General features: G+C 53.6%; 3 non-coding genes across 3 annotated transcripts; all 3 read right to left on the bottom strand.

The window, feature by feature from the left end:
- Nucleotides 1–2,890: 2,890 nt before the first annotated feature.
- Nucleotides 2,891–3,083, bottom strand: LOC148647454 (U2 spliceosomal RNA). The gene has a single exon (XR_015926907.1). It is a non-coding gene; the product is annotated as a U2 spliceosomal RNA (small nuclear RNA).
- Nucleotides 3,084–9,748: 6,665 nt separating this feature from the next.
- LOC148647453 (U2 spliceosomal RNA) lies at nt 9,749–9,937 on the bottom strand. The gene has a single exon (XR_015927002.1). It is a non-coding gene; the product is annotated as a U2 spliceosomal RNA (small nuclear RNA).
- A 5,913-nt stretch (nt 9,938–15,850) lies between these two features.
- LOC148647452 (U2 spliceosomal RNA) lies at nt 15,851–16,050 on the bottom strand. Its single transcript, XR_015926940.1, has one exon. It is a non-coding gene; the product is annotated as a U2 spliceosomal RNA (small nuclear RNA).
- Between the last annotated feature and the right edge of the window lie 1,219 nt (nt 16,051–17,269).

Raw genomic sequence — 17,269 nt, 5'->3', positions numbered from 1 at the left:
ACCCACTTAAAAACAGAACATATTCCATTAAACCAAAACCATACATAGAACAAACCCATCCTAAATACAACTAAGCACAGACATCATCTGAAACACTACTCTCACTTCCCCTGTTACGCAACATTTTAGCAAATGTAACAGAAGCATCTTTACACTCCGCTTTAACTTTCCCCGACACCCGTAGCCCTTTAAACATTCTTTTTTCCGGAAACGCGTATTCAAAAAGAAGCTGTGGAAACTCCTTTTCCATATACCGTGACACAGCCATCACCCGTTTCCTATCCAAAGCCTCAAAAAGGCTTTCCCACATATCCCTATCCACTACCCCTCGAAACCCCTTTCTATTTTTCCTCAAAGGCCATTTAAGATGAATACAACCTTTCCTTTCTTCCCTCCACTGCTTCCACTCAATATCTTCATCCCAAAAATCCGTCATACGCCCCAAACCCTCTACTGACTTTTCCTCTCCCATCAGCACCTCCCCCTTTGGGACATCGTCCTCCTCCTTCTCAGAATCAATATCAACAGTTAGAACAGCGAAGGGGTTTGCGCTCTCCACTGCCTGCCCACCCACTTCCTCCTTTTGCCTAACAACACCCTTCCCTTTACCCTTCCCCCTCTGAGCCACTGACCAGTCAATACCCTCACCCCCCTCCGACACTTGACCAGCCCCACTTGGATCGTCGTCCTCCACCTCCTCAGGATCACCAGCCGCCACTTTCTTCCTGCGAGAGACTCCCCTCTCCGCCACTTGGCCTATTCCACTTGAGTCGTCGTCACCCTTCACCTCCTCAGGATCCGGATCCGCCACCCTCTTCCGACTAGGAATTCCTGGAACAGACATCCCCCGGCTCCCCGAAGGCCCCTCATCACCATCCATTTCAATGTCAGGCACACTCTCCGCCCACGACATCCTTCCTGATTCTTCGACCAACTCCTCCACCATCTCGGTGACCTCCTCCAGACCCCCTCCCTGCTTAGGGAACACCAAACCTCCATCTTTCTCCGCCACACCTCCAGCCGCCACAATAGGCTCCTTCCCCGCAGACCTCTGTTCTCCTGGAGCCGCTCCCGTCCTCCTTGCAAAGGACTCTCCAGCAGTCGATCGAGCCCGGGCTGCACCTGCATAGCTCCTTGACCTTTGAAAACAGTTCTTATACACATGGCTTGCTTCACCACACAAATTACAAGATAAGGGCTTGGCACACTTCTCTGCCCTGTGCCCTACTTCCCCACACCTTCTGCAACAAATAACAGTGCATTCAGCTGCCACGTGACCCTCCGCTGCACAGTTCCGACATACAAATGGCTGCCCAGGGTAATTCAGGTGACCTCCATTCGAACCAATCGTAAAGAAAGCTGGTGGGTGAACATACCCACCTTTCTCAGATGCATTAGTCCTTAAGCGCACCATGTACCTCCTTTTCCCCGTCCAGAAATTCCTAGAGTCCATAACCTTTACACCATTCCCTTGAATGTCCACAAATCTTCTCAAAAAACATACCAGCTCAGACTCTGGCACATACGGATTATGCATATGCACAGTCAAAGGCCTTAGTTCTCTGGCAAACAATGGCTCTATAACAAAATTAACAAAGGGCAAGTTCTCCTTCTGATCTTGAAGAACATTCCATTTCTCCATACAAACTTTCTCCGAAATAAAAGAAACATCAAAAATACCTTTCCCAGGAAAATCTTGATAACAAAAAACATCCGGTACCTCCACGCCCAAAGCTTGGATCAGCACAATGTCCGAAAACTCCTCTCTCTTCATCCTTTCGGTTCCCGGTTTCTCCTTCCATACGAAACGAACGGAATTCCGCATCCGTCCCTCTCTGCCCAACCACTCTCCGCCTGCCGAAGCCGCAACTCCGCCAATCGCCTCCATCACTCCGTCCTCTCCCCTCCGGTTGACTCTGCCTCCAACAGCCGCCTCCACCGTCGCCTCCTCCGCCGCCTTCCCGACCCTCTGACTAAGACCTCGGAACTGCGGTCAAGCCACTTGAACCTTGATCTTAGCCAAAAGGCCGAGAAGCGATGCCCACAAAGGCGCGGACCGACGCGCGGGCGTTCCGCTGGCGCACAGTGGCGCAGGCCGACTCCTCTGGAGCCCGGGACCCGCGCAGCTGCCGGCCTCCCTGCAGCCAGAGGCCTGCCGCGGGACTCTGCTCCCCCTCTCTCTTGCCTGCCCGCCTGCCTTCCTGCCAGTCCCGGGCGGGGGCCCTGCTCTTTGATCTTCTGTCAACGGCCCGACAACGACCGCAGCCGCAGGGGGCGCCAGCCGCCCGGCCTCCTTAGCTTAGGCCCCTCCCACCGGCAGCAGCTGCGCCCAACCGGCTGCAAGCCAAAGCCGAGCGCCAGCACCTGCGGGCAGAGGCAAGGGGCAGCTCTCTCTCGGGAGGGAGGGAGGGACGGGGACGCGCGCGCACACACACACGCCTGCCTGCCTGCCTGCCTGCCTGCCGAAAAAAAAGAAAGAAAAGGTGGATATACTAAGTTTTTGGGAGGGAAAACGCCCAGCTGTCGAAAGGGGCCCGCCTGCAGGGACGGGGACGGACACACACGCAAGCAAGCAAGCAAGCAAGCAAGCAAGCAAGCAAGCCACGCCTGCCTCCCTGGGAAAAGGCTGAAAAACCTAAGTTTTTTGGAGGGAAAACGCACGGGAGCCGAAAAGGGGGCCGGCCTGCTTGCCCAGAGAGTCGAGACGCGGGAAAGCGCACAGAGGGAGCACGGGAACCGAGAGGGCGAGAGAGAGACAGAACACAGAGACACACAGATGGGGGACGAGGGACGAGACCCGAGAAGAAGGAGCTCCAGTCCACTTCGCTTGCTCGCTCGCTCGCTCGCTAGCTAGCTAGCTACCTACGTCTGTCTTTTCACCGCTGAGAGAAGGTGGTGCACCGCTCCCGGAGGCGCTGCAATACCGGGCCGATGCGTGGAGAGGACGGAGCAAGCTCCTGATCCAGCTCCCTGTTCCAAAAATCCGTTTAATATGTGGTCCCCCGATGGGGGACGTATCAGATATTAAACTGATAAGAACAGATTTTTTTTTTTTTTTTTATTATACAAAATACAAAATAAAACACCAAAACTACAAATACATAAATCCAAAAACATAATCAAAAACAAAAACTATTACACAGCTAAATCAAAGATATCATAATCTCATCCCTTATATAGACACAACCCACCCCAATACAATTCCCTTGCTCAAAAACAAACCCACAATTAACATGAAGCAGATATGCGTACATAAAATAAACAACTTACTTGAAAAACACAGTACATGATTTCCAACCCCAACCCTATTTACCATAATCCCGCCCCTTATGCAAATTACCTTCCACCCCCAAATTCACCCAACAGTCTTATTTACAAATTACAGGAACATTAAAGGACCTAGACTATTTCCAATCCCAGATATCCACTATGGATTTCCATTTCTCCTTTGCGGCATGAAAACCCCATCTTTTTATGTCCCCTTCTACCAACCCTCTCAAATTCCATAAAAGCCTTCTATATAACCCATCTACTGTACAAACAATTCCCCTCTTGACTAACAAATTCCTGGAATTCCATAACTCAAACTTAATTAAACTAACTAGCAACCATAACACAAAGCTCCTAGCGTTTGCCCCACCTCCCACCTTCAACCCATATAACACAACTGCAGGAAGTACACAGAAAGTGGAGGACAGGCTACTAAACAAAGTTTCACATTTGTTCCAGGTCCGCTGAGCAAAATTACAGTCCCAAAACACGTGGCTGATCGACTCCACCGCATGACACCCGGCTCTAGGACACTCCTGCTGCTTTGTCAGCTTATGTTTGAACAAAACCTCACGAACTGCCAAACGACCCCAAGCGGATAGCCAGTTCAAATCCATTAGATGGTGCTGTAGCCCTCTGGGCTGGACTCGCCGCCAGACCACGTTGGGGACGCCACCTACGAGGCTGGCCTCTTCAGCTTGAGTTACTGCAGAATAGAGCCGTCTGTGGTTAAGCAGGACCTGGTGATCTTTAAGCTCAGGGTGCTGTTTCAGCCAGTGTGTCGCATGCCGATAGTGCCATGGCAGATCGTTCCCATGAGGCAAACTGTTGGACCACTGAGCCAGGGCGCGCACGTGGCAAGATAGCCAGAACCTGACAAAATACTGAAAGGGATGTGAGACTGGGGAATGCAGAGCTATACACAGGCCAGACACATATATACAGTTTAGCTTTACAGGGAAGTTGGGAACTCCCCGTCCGCCTTCTTCCACTGGGCGATACATATCGACTCTGCGCACATACTCATATTTTCCCCCCCACATGAACATAAAAACCTCCCTTACCAGATATCTGTTGAAGCGCGCAGGCATGGGATACACCGATGCTAGATAAACCAGCACAGGCAGAAACACCACTTTCAGGATCAGGACTTTACCTACAAAGGACAGCTGCTTGTTCTTCCAGTGCGTCAGCTGCAGCCTAGCCTTCTCCAGCCTCTGGGACCAATTGCACCAAGCAGCATCCTGTGCCGTGAATAACACCCCTAGAATCTTAAGGGGCCCTTGACAGATGTCCAATCCATGCGCTGGTCCCAGCTGTTCTTTCCAAGGCCCGAAGAACTTGATCTGACTTTTCCCCCTGTTTAGCTTTGCACCTGACGCGAGGGAGAAGTTCTCGAAGACGTCCAAGGCCGCCTGTAGGCTAAGGTAAGAGCTGAGAAATAAGGTAACATCGTCAGCATATAATGCCACCTTAACTCTTTTTCCTCCACTCCCAGGTACGAGGATCCCGTCAATGGATGGCTCCTTCTGGACTGCCCGCACATAAGGTTCCATATATAGTGCAAAAAGTAATGGGGACAGGGGGCAGCCCTGACGCACACCAGACTCTTGGAGAACCAGTCCTCCCAGGTGCCCGTTCACCAGAACTCTACTGCCAACCTGTGAGTACAGTATTTTTAACCAGCCCAGCATGACAGGGCCGAATCCCATCTTCTCCATCACTTGCCAGACAAAGGTGTGTGAGACATTGTCAAAAGCTTTTTCTAGGTCCAAGCTGGCGATCAGCAACGGGACGTTCCTGTTCTCGGACCACGCTATCACATCCCGTACTAGTTGGAGGGTCCAGCTGGCACGCCGACCTCGAACCCCGCAGGTTTGGTCCCAACCGATCACATGAGCTAGGACCCCCTTCAAGCGGTTTACCAGCACTTTAGCGATCAGCTTATAGTCCACGCACAACATCTGCAGCGGCCTCCAGTTCTTAAGGTCCTTTGCAGGTCCTTTTTTATACAACAGTGTGAGGATTCCCTCCCTCATAGACTCACACATAGCCTTCCTACGAAAGATTTCCTCCGTCACCTGAAGTAAGATTGGCCCTAAGATATCCCAGAACGTCCGATAAAATTCGGCTGGTAGTCCGTCTTTACCTGGTACCTTACCAGCCTTCATGCCGAGCAGAGCGTCGCCAAGTTCCTGCAAGCTTATAGGAGCCTCCAACTGTTCTTGGGCTTTGACAGGAACCTGCGCTGTAATACCACTCAGCAGCTTTGCACCCATGGCCTCGTCCACCGTCTTTAGGGAAAAAAGACATTGGTAAAAGTGCCTCACCACTTCCAGCATCTCCTCACTACTAGTAACTATTTTCCCCTCCGAGGTCTGAATGCCAGTCATCACACTGCGCTTCTGTCTCTGACGAATTTGCCGGAAGAAAAAACTGGAACATGTTTCGTGAGATTGTATGAACTGCACGTGGGCTCTGAACAGGTAACTCCTTGCCTTTTGCTCGTGATAAGTGCGCAGTTCAGCTTTAGCTGCTGCAATATCTTCAGGGCACACTGACATATCCTTATTACACTGGGAAAACAAGGTGTTTAATCTTTCCTGCAGCGCCCTGCCCTTCTGCCGCTCACGCTTGAGCCTTGCTCTGCCATAAATTCTGGTCTCCTTTCTAATTTTCTTTTTTAAGTGTTCCCACCAATCAATCAGGGGAGTCCCCAGATTCCTCTCCTTCCACCATGTTTGCAATTTGTACCTCATTACCTTGACATATTCGTCTTCTCTTAGGTTCTCCGTATTTAACTTCCACACCCCACGCCCAAACTGGTTCCTTAAATGTGGAAAATGGGCCTCTACTAGGGCATGGTCAGAAAAACCTACCGGCAGCACCACCACCTTCTCCACAGGTACGTCCAGTGAGGCGAATACATAATCAAGGCGCTTCACAGTACCTTGAGCGTTCCTCCACGTGGCCTCTGCTTTCTCCTTTCGGATCCGGTAGGCGCAGTCGTAAAGTCCAAACTGTGCTAGAAGAAGATTGAGCTGCTTTGCCCCTGGATCCCTCTTATCTTGGAGGTCCACGTTAAAGTCTCCTCCCATGATGATCCATTTGTTGGTAAGGCAAACAGGATAAAGTTCCTTAAAGAAATCTGCCCGTAAAGCCATCATTGCCGGGGCATACACACACACACACCGAAAGCAATTCTCACCCGAACAAATATCCAAATATAAGGCTCTCCCAGGCACTACATTCACACATTTCTCCACTATAAAATTGCGATTGCCAAATAAAACTCCAACTCCCGAGGAGTGGACACCTCCGATATTCCATCTAGAATCTCCTCTGTCCCACTCACGAGTGAACTGTATGACGTCTCTTTCATCTTTTAGATGGACTTCCTGCACCAAACAAATATCAAAAACCATGGTTTTCAGGTAAGAAAAAAAGGCCGTCCTCTTTACTAAGTTCCTTAAACCCCGAATATTTAAAGTTAATATTTTCAACATTAGGGGGCAGTAAAAAGGCTCATCAGCTCCATGTAGGCTTGACGCACTGACGCCTCCCTTTGTCCCTGCAAATATAGTTTATCTATTTTACCTCCTGATCGCGTACAGCCAACTGACACTCCTTCATGCAACCTCAGCACACGTCGGAAGTTTGACGGCCGGGGCGGGTACTGCACGTTTCCGTTCTTCCAGGCACAGGCCTCCAAAAACTGCAGCGGGACCTCCAGAATCTTCAGCACTTTGTCAGGGCGCCTTTCCACCCCCACCTCGTACATCTCCTTCAGTTCTCCCTTGTCCCTTATCCATTTCTTTACAAAGTCACCCAACAACATCTTCTTATTGGTCGCATCTATCTGGTTGCGGCCCTTTACTTCGAGGGTTGAAATCTCCTCACCAGAGTGCTCACAACGCACGACAATCCCTGCCGGAGATAGCCCTTGCTCATTGAAGGTCCTAGGCCAGACTATTTTGCTGGCCTTTTCGTCCCATTTACAGAACTTCTTGAACCTCATAGGTACCTCAGCGAATATAAAGACATCTCGTTCTTCTCTCTGCAGGGCGACGCGTGGCTGCATGTGTTCTTCTGAGGCTTCTGCCGAGGTCGGGGTCATCTCCGTTTCTGGAATGACAAAGCCTGAGGACATACCCGACTCTGCCGTAAGGGGGGGGTCACCCACACCACTTACCTCGCCCTCCGACCCTAGTGGAGTAGATTCGGCCTGGGCCAACGAATCTGTGGCCATCGACTCAAGGTATTCCATGGGATCTACACCCGATTTCTTCACCAAGGGCGGCACATCATTTTCCGCCTTTCTTTTCACAACTTTCCTGGCCTGGACGGTGTCCATGGCCTCCTCTTCATCCACTCTGTCCCCCCAGTCTGACCCTACTTCCTCCGCAGAGGGCAGGCTTGATTCCTCAGCCAACGCTCTTATATGCTCTAGCGCGGCGAGCGAGACCCCACCTTCCTCCTCTGCGCTCCCCAGGACCTCCTCAGCACTCACCGGAGCCTCCGTCTCTTCTTCGCCGCTGCGATCTTCTGCTGAGGTAAGTGCTGTTGCCGTCTGCCTGTGGTCCGTTACCTCCTGCCCTTGATCCACACCCTCAGGTTCCATCACCTCCTCGCCAGCGTCAGGGACCAGCGACGCCGGTGCCGGGCCCTCTGCTGCATCTTCTGCCTGGTGAACTGAGGTAACACTTGCTGCCGATGTGCCACCCGCCACGGCTGCGAAACTCATACCTTTCTTTGGGCACGCCCTGTAAATGTGCCCAGAGACCCCGCACAAATTACATTTCGGCTCAGCCCTGCACATGAAGGTGCTGTGCCCCACAGTATCACACCTTCGACAGACCTCCACATCACAGTCAGCAGCATAATGGCCCTTCTGCCTGCATCGTCTACACGCCAAGGGTTGATCAGGGTAGTACAGATAACCTGTATAAGTTCCAATTGAGAAGTTAGCAGGAGGGTGCAAGAGCCCATCTTCAGCACTAGGGTCCGCTCTGAAACGCACCAGAAATTTCCTTTTCCCGTTCCAGACTCTCTTCCTATCCATCTCCTTGATACCCGTGCCCTGAACGTCAACAAATCTTTTAAGAAAATTAACAATGTCTGCGTCTGGGGTAAAAGGGTTGTTCATATGGACCCATATGGGTCTCGCCTCCCGTGCAAACAAAGGTTCAAGGAAAAAATGAACAAAAGGTTCCTCCAGTCTGCGAGCAGTCAAAACAGACCAAACTTTCGTGCACTGTTCAGCAGAGTAAAGTGACAAATCAAAAATCTTTTTACCTGGAAAGTCCTGGAGGCAATAGATCTCTTCAGGCTGTAAGGACAAATGCTTGAAAAGGACTTCATCCTCGAAAGCATCCCTCTTGGCAAAATCCTTGTCAGAAGCCTCCACTCGCAGCACAAAACGCACAGTATGCCTTGGTCTTGCATTCTTGCTTGAAGTCCTCTCCATCTTGTGTAGAGTGGCCGGAATCCTATCCGCCACAAAGAAAAAATCGCCGTCGCCTGGAAAAAGCCGCGCCGTCCACCCCTTCCCGCCTTTGACTCAGAGCCCAAGCCGCGGTCAGGCCACGCACTCAGGATCTTCGCCAAAAGGCCGAGAAGCGATGCCCACAAAGGCGCGGACCGACGCGCGGGCGTTCCGCTGGCGCACAGTGGCGCAGGCCGACTCCTCTGGAGCCCGGGACCCGCGCAGCTGCCGGCCTCCCTGCAGCCAGAGGCCTGCCGCGGGACTCTGCTCCCCCTCTCTCTTGCCTGCCCGCCTGCCTTCCTGCCAGTCCCGGGCGGGGGCCCTGCTCTTTGATCTTCTGTCAACGGCCCGACAACGACCGCAGCCGCAGGGGGCGCCAGCCGCCCGGCCTCCTTAGCTTAGGCCCCTCCCACCGGCAGCAGCTGCGCCCAACCGGCTGCAAGCCAAAGCCGAGCGCCAGCACCTGCGGGCAGAGGCAAGGGGCAGCTCTCTCTCGGGAGGGAGGGAGGGACGGGGACGCGCGCGCACACACACACGCCTGCCTGCCTGCCTGCCTGCCTGCCGAAAAAAAAGAAAGAAAAGGTGGATATACTAAGTTTTTGGGAGGGAAAACGCCCAGCTGTCGAAAGGGGCCCGCCTGCAGGGACGGGGACGGACACACACGCAAGCAAGCAAGCAAGCAAGCAAGCAAGCAAGCAAGCAAGCCACGCCTGCCTCCCTGGGAAAAGGCTGAAAAACCTAAGTTTTTTGGAGGGAAAACGCACGGGAGCCGAAAAGGGGGCCGGCCTGCTTGCCCAGAGAGTCGAGACGCGGGAAAGCGCACAGAGGGAGCACGGGAACCGAGAGGGCGAGAGAGAGACAGAACACAGAGACACACAGATGGGGGACGAGGGACGAGACCCGAGAAGAAGGAGCTCCAGTCCACTTCGCTTGCTCGCTCGCTCGCTCGCTAGCTAGCTAGCTACCTACGTCTGTCTTTTCACCGCTGAGAGAAGGTGGTGCACCGCTCCCGGAGGCGCTGCAATACCGGGCCGATGCGTGGAGAGGACGGAGCAAGCTCCTGATCCAGCTCCCTGTTCCAAAAATCCGTTTAATATGTGGTCCCCCGATGGGGGACGTATCAGATATTAAACTGATAAGAACAGATTTTTTTTTTTTTTTTTTTTTTATTATAAAAGAGTACAAAAAACCGTCACATTATACTACCCACCAATGTCCTCACACCCATGTGATCAAACCCTTCCACCTTTCTTTCGATGCTGCGAACCCCCATCTGATAATGTCCCATCTGATCCGACGGGTTATGTCCGTCTTCACCCGTCTGTGGATTCCGGCGACCGACACCTCCACCCCGTGCCTGATCAGTTCAGTTCGGGCATCCCACACGAAGATTTTCGTGATGCTGATCAGGAGCCACAGGAGGAAGCTCGTATTCCAGTTGCGGGAACCGGGTACGCCCTTCATCACTGTGCGCAGTGACAGCGAGCCATCCAGACCAACCTGTGCGAAAAGCCGTTTGCTCGAACTCCAGACTCTCTGCACAAACCCGCACTCCCAAAATACGTGACTCACGGTCTCTTCACCTGTGCAGCCATGTCTTGGGCACTGACTCTGTTTCGCCAGGCCATGAGCATGCATCACTGCCCTCACCGCCATACGACCCCATACTCCAAGCCAGTTCAGATCCTTGAGCTTATTGTCCAGGCCCTTGGGTTGGGCCTGCTGCCAGATCTCTCTTGACACACCCGGAATCGCTGGCCGCTCTGACGTCAGGATGATTTTGTACATCAGTCGGTGATTTAGCGTTGTCGTGCCTTCTTTGACCTCCGGGTGCGCCCGCAGCCACCGCACTGCGTGACGGTAGTGCGGTGGGAGTCGCTCTGCCTTTGGGGTCCTGTTGTTCCAGACGGTCAAGTGACGCATGCTCGCCGTGAGCCAAAGGCTCACAAATCGACTGCACAGGTGGGGCGGGTTTTCGTGCAGGATCACACACAGGCTGGCCGTAAACGCACAGTCCAGTTTTACTGGAAAATCCACGATCCCCCTCCCACCATCTTCTATGGGCCTGCACATATCTGGTCTCTTAATGCGCTCATAGGTTTGACCCCACACGAACCCGAAAATAAGCCTGGTCAGCTCCTTCCGTTTTCCGACAGGTAGGGGGTACACTACCGCCAGGTGAAGCAGAAGGGGCAGGATCTCAACCTTCAGCACCAGCGCCTTCCCGATCCACGTCAAGGACCGCTTCTGCCAAAGGCCCAGTTTCTGACTCACTTTCCGGAACCTGGCCTCCCAGTTCAGGGTGGGGGGGTCCGAGTTGTGAAAAAGGACCCCCAGGATTTTCATCGGCCCTGTCGTCCTCGTTAAGCCACCCAAGGTCTTTGGTTCACACAACCAGGTCCCGAACAGCTTCACCAGGCTTTTGGCACGGTTCAAACGGGCGCCGGTGCCTCTAGAAAAATCCTCCACAATGGCCAGGGCTCTTCCCAAGCTACTTTCAGAGCTCAGGAAGAGCGTGACGTCATCCGCGTAGGCGGCGATCTTGACCGCCTGCCCCCCGCCACCTGGCACTTGAATGCCTTGTACTCCGGGGTCTTTCCGTAGCTCGTCCAACAACAGTTCCAGGAAAATGACGTACAACAGGGGAGAAAGCGGACAGCCTTGTCGCACACCACAGCTTACAGGGATGCTCCTTCCTACTACGCCGTTGACACATACCCGGGATTTGGCACCATTATATAGCGCCTTGACCCAATTGACGAATGTCTCCGGTAGGCCTTTCTTGCGCAAGAGTGCCCACAAGATCTCATGATGGACCCGGTCGAAAGCCTTCGTCTGATCCAGGCTCACCAGCATGAGTGGCAGGCCTCTGTCCTCCACCCAAGCGATGACATCTCGGGTCAGCTGGAGGTTCCAGCTGATCTTGCGTCCTGCCACGCTGCATGTCTGGTCCGCCCGGACCATCACTGGCATTACCGTTCTCAGGCGGCCTCCCAACACCCTGGCCAAGATCTTGTAGTCAGTGCACAGGAGCTGGATAGGCCGCCAATTCCCCAGGTCCGCCCTGTCTCCTCCTTTGTAGAGCAAGGAGACGATGCCGGTCTGCATACTAGAACCCAGGCTGCCCTTATCCAGGGCCTCGTTGAAAACCGGCACCAGGAAAGGCTCCAGTTGTTCCCAAAAGGCGTGGTAAAAGTCAGTCGGCAGGCCATCCGCGCCAGGGACAGTGCCCTTCTTCAGGCCGAGCATTGCGGTCTTGATTTCTGCCCCTGACACCGGCCCGACCAGTGTAGAGGGGTCCTCTACCACCTTCTCCACACCTTCCAGAAGCCTATCCCTGATGCTGGGATCCGTCTCCTTCTCCGCGAACAGGGTTGAGTAAAATCTTGTGGCACACTCCAGCATCCCGGGTATGTCCGTGGTTACAGTCCCGTCTTCCTTCCGAATGGCTTCAAAGAGCTTCCGCTCTTGTTTCTGCCGCACCACCCCAAAGAATTGGGGCGAGCAGCGTTCGTCTCCTTCCCGCCAAACTCCCTGAAGCCTAAAAAGGAAGTCTCTGGCTCTCTGTAACCACTTGTCTCTAAGCAGGCCTCTTACTTGTGCGATTCTCTCGCCGTTGAAGGCGCCCCCCTGGTTCAGCTGCTCGTACAGTGCCTCCAGCTCTTCTTGCAGTCTGGTACACTGGCGGTCCTCCAGGCTCCGCCGGATACAACAGTACCTCCTGGTGACCGAAGCGATGGTGTCTTTGCAGGCCTCCCACCAGTGTACCGCTGAACTAAAGAGTTCCCTCCTCTTCTCAAAGTCCTTCAGCACTGTCACAATCTTCTCTCGGTATCTCGCCTCTTGTAGAACCTGTTGGTTCAATTTCCAGTAGCCAGCCCGGAAACCGGGGTCCTCAATACCGAAAGAGACTGAGAGCAGCTGGTGGTCCGAGAACCAGGTAGGGGTCACCTGCCTGCTTAGAATCCTCCACTTTGCAGTAGAAAGGACGTAGTCCAGGCGTCTGAAAATTCCCTTTCCATCATCCCAGGTGTGGTGTGCAGTGTTGGCAAACCCGTCCCGCAGGCTGAAGTCCGTAATTAAGGACCTCAACAGGTGAACTCCCTCGCCGTGCGAATCCCCCAGGTCGATGTTGAAATCACCGCCCACGATCAGCTCTCTGTTGGTATACAGCAGGGGCTCCAAATCTCTCAAGAAGGAGCCCTGCTGACGTCTGTCTGCTGGGACGTACACACTGATAAGTCTAATCTTGATGTTTTTCCAGTTCCCGTCCACTACCAGCAGACGTCCTGGGATCACCGAGCTGACCGTGTGAGCGGTGAACCCTGGCGAACCGCACAGGATGCCGACGCCAGAGGAGTTCACCCCTCCGACGCTCCACCAAGAAGGACCCTTCCTCCACTCCTTCGAGAAGGTCCTGACGTCGTCAAGGCCCTTTAAATGGACTTCCTGGACAAAACACAAATCCAAGTTCCTGCGGGACAGGTACTTGAAGACTGCCGCTCGCTTCTCCCGTGCCCTCAAACCCCTCACGTTAGCAGTTGCTACCGTGAAGGTCATGGTGGATCTGGGGGGGCGTCACTCTCCATTCCTATTTCGGGGCCGGGCTCGGATGAGCTCTCCGCCCCTGATGTACTGCCGCTGTCAGATGTTTCCAGGAACTGTCGGGGCGTCCAAGGGCTCGCGTCCGACTCCTGCACAGGAGTGGGTGTGTCGGGCGCACCGCCAGTGTACGGGCTGTCGCCTGCCAGTGCAGCCAACGGCACTGAGAAGGCAGCCCGGCCAGGTCCATCCCCTTGTCCTGGGGGAAGAGATTCTACCGCGCTCTCAGGCTCCGAGTCGCTTGTCTCCGACTGGGGCTCTTCCTCCTCCATCCTCTCGGGTTCTGACGTCTCTTCCTGTAGATCTTCCAGCTCTGCTCTTTCCGCCGTCTTTTTCTTCTTCTCCTGAGTCGCCTTCTTTGCCTTCCCGTCCCGCTGCCGCTTTTGCTTCTTCATCCCCGAGGGCGCTAGGACCGTCATCCTCTCTTCCTCTAATGGCGCCATCACCACCGATGTTTCGACCGCCCTCGGGGCCTTCACCACGTCCGCCCATCTTGGGCCGGCACCTCCTGCCTCCCTTGATGTTCCCGGCCGTACGTCTGTCTCCGTCTCCAGTCCTCCTGTCTTCCCCTGTCCGGCCTCCAACTGTTGCCTTCCTCCTTTCCTCGCTTTCCTCCCGGAAAGCTCCCCCTCTTCTCTTGGGTCATCCTCCACCTGTTCTTCCCCCGCCAGAGCTGCCCCCTCATACAAGGCTCTGTTGTAGTCGGCATCTCTACGGTTGCACTGGCGGTACAGATGCCCCGTAGCACCACACAGCGAGCACTCCTTCGTTGGGCACCGCTGCGTTGTGTGGTCCCGGCTGTGACACTTCATACACTCCGTGGTCTTGCAAGCCTCTTCACGATGCCCATACTCCCGACATCTGCGGCAAAAATCTGGCTGGTTCCAGTAAAATAAGTACCCCCTACCTGAACCGATTGCGAAGGTGGCCGGTGGGTGGGAGAAGCCATCCTCGGACCTGGGCTCCTTGCGCAACTCGACTTCATATTTTCGTCTCCCCGCCCATACGGTCTTCCGATCCCGAATCGTCACAGGCCTGCTCACCACGTCCACATACCGCCGCAAAAAGGTGGTAACGTCGGCGTCGGGGATGAACGGGTTAAACATGTGGACTATCACCCACCTCTTGTTGTTTCCTTGCAGTCCTGTGCACTCATACTCACGGAGCTTCCCCTCTTGTTGGGCTTGCAGTACCTTTTTCACCGTGTTCTGGTAAATCCTGGCGTCCATGAAGGTGGTGTCCATGTATCGCTGTACCCGGTTCCCCTGCAAACATAGGATCTCCTCCACTGCAACTCCCAGATCCCTGAAAAGGACATCCTCTTCAAAGGCCTCTCTCCCAGGCATCTCCGTCTCCGCTCTCCAGTAAAAGCGGATGGTCCACTTCAGGTTGGGATCCCCGCCAGCCCTCCTCGCCATCCCGGGGTCCGCAGCCATCGTGAGCGCAGCCTTTCGGCTGCCGAAGCAGCCTACTCACCCCAAGTGAAACAAACAAACGTAGAAAACGCAGTCCACAATCCAAAAGGTAGTCCAAAATCCGGTCCGGGGTCCAAAATCCAAGTAGTCCTTCCGCACTCCAAATGTGGTGTTCTTTGTCCCTCCTCTTTCCTCGACCTTAGGCAAAAGGCCGAGAAGCGATGCCCACAAAGGCGCGGACCGACGCGCGGGCGTTCCGCTGGCGCACAGTGGCGCAGGCCGACTCCTCTGGAGCCCGGGACCCGCGCAGCTGCCGGCCTCCCTGCAGCCAGAGGCCTGCCGCGGGACTCTGCTCCCCCTCTCTCTTGCCTGCCCGCCTGCCTTCCTGCCAGTCCCGGGCGGGGGCCCTGCTCTTTGATCTTCTGTCAACGGCCCGACAACGACCGCAGCCGCAGGGGGCGCCAGCCGCCCGGCCTCCTTAGCTTAGGCCCCTCCCACCGGCAGCAGCTGCGCCCAACCGGCTGCAAGCCAAAGCCGAGCGCCAGCACCTGCGGGCAGAGGCAAGGGGCAGCTCTCTCTCGGGAGGGAGGGAGGGACGGGGACGCGCGCGCACACACACACGCCTGCCTGCCTGCCTGCCTGCCTGCCGAAAAAAAAGAAAGAAAAGGTGGATATACTAAGTTTTTGGGAGGGAAAACGCCCAGCTGTCGAAAGGGGCCCGCCTGCAGGGACGGGGACGGACACACACGCAAGCAAGCAAGCAAGCAAGCAAGCAAGCAAGCAAGCAAGCCACGCCTGCCTCCCTGGGAAAAGGCTGAAAAACCTAAGTTTTTTGGAGGGAAAACGCACGGGAGCCGAAAAGGGGGCCGGCCTGCTTGCCCAGAGAGTCGAGACGCGGGAAAGCGCACAGAGGGAGCACGGGAACCGAGAGGGCGAGAGAGAGACAGAACACAGAGACACACAGATGGGGGACGAGGGACGAGACCCGAGAAGAAGGAGCTCCAGTCCACTTCGCTTGCTCGCTCGCTCGCTCGCTAGCTAGCTAGCTACCTACGTCTGTCTTTTCACCGCTGAGAGAAGGTGGTGCACCGCTCCCGGAGGCGCTGCAATACCGGGCCGATGCGTGGAGAGGACGGAGCAAGCTCCTGATCCAGCTCCCTGTTCCAAAAATCCGTTTAATATGTGGTCCCCCGATGGGGGACGTATCAGATATTAAACTGATAAGAACAGATTTTTTTTTTTTTTTTTTTTTTTTTATTGCAAAATTACAAAAGAAATTCCAAAAAAACTCCAAATATACACAAAACACATCATAAACTCAAATACACATTAGTCATAGTAACAACTTAAGTCATATCAACCCACAATTCTGTTAAACACAAAAATTCCATTCAACAGTCAACTAACAAAAACTTCTGAATACTAACAACATTTCTCATACAATTTTCAACAAATTATTACACAGCAAAATCCCTACGAAACACAAATCTATTTAACTCTATTACACAGTCTCAAACCCCACTAATCTCCATACTCCCGCCCCTTATGCAAATTAAACCAAAACCCCCATCCCCAAACTTACAATACATTCATTCCCTTAACCCCATTATATACAGTCTGCATCCCATTACAATTTACAAAAACATAATGAAACAGTTCCCACCAACATCTCATTTACATTCCCACCCCTTATATTAATTCTCTACACAAAACCGGCTCTCCTCTCAATATCACACGCCTCCCATCACACCCACTTAAAAACAGAACATATTCCATTAAACCAAAACCATACATAGAACAAACCCATCCTAAATACAACTAAGCACAGACATCATCTGAAACACTACTCTCACTTCCCCTGTTACGCAACATTTTAGCAAATGTAACAGAAGCATCTTTACACTCCGCTTTAACTTTCCCCGACACCCGTAGCCCTTTAAACATTCTTTTTTCCGGAAACGCGTATTCAAAAAGAAGCTGTGGAAACTCCTTTTCCATATACCGTGACACAGCCATCACCCGTTTCCTATCCAAAGCCTCAAAAAGGCTTTCCCACATATCCCTATCCACTACCCCTCGAAACCCCTTTCTATTTTTCCTCAAAGGCCATTTAAGATGAATACAACCTTTCCTTTCTTCCCTCCACTGCTTCCACTCAATATCTTCATCCCAAAAATCCGTCATACGCCCCAAACCCTCTACTGACTTTTCCTCTCCCATCAGCACCTCCCCCTTTGGGACATCGTCCTCCTCCTTCTCAGAATCAATATCAACAGTTAGAACAGCGAAGGGGTTTGCGCTCTCCACTGCCTGCCCACCCACTTCCTCCTTTTGCCTAACAACACCCTTCCCTTTACCCTTCCCCCTCTGAGCCACTGACCAGTCAATACCCTCACCCCCCTCCGACACTTGACCAGCCCCACTTGGATCGTCGTCCTCCACCTCCTCAGGATCACCAGCCGCCACTTTCTTCCTGCGAGAGACTCCCCTCTCCGCC

This window comes from Lepisosteus platostomus, chromosome 15 (assembly GCF_059453375.1).
Source record: "Lepisosteus platostomus isolate fLepPlt1 chromosome 15, fLepPlt1.hap1, whole genome shotgun sequence".
Taxonomy (NCBI): Eukaryota; Metazoa; Chordata; class Actinopteri; order Semionotiformes; family Lepisosteidae; genus Lepisosteus; species Lepisosteus platostomus.
Note: the sequence above shows the minus strand (reverse complement) of the source record. Positions and strands in the feature narration are given on the sequence as shown.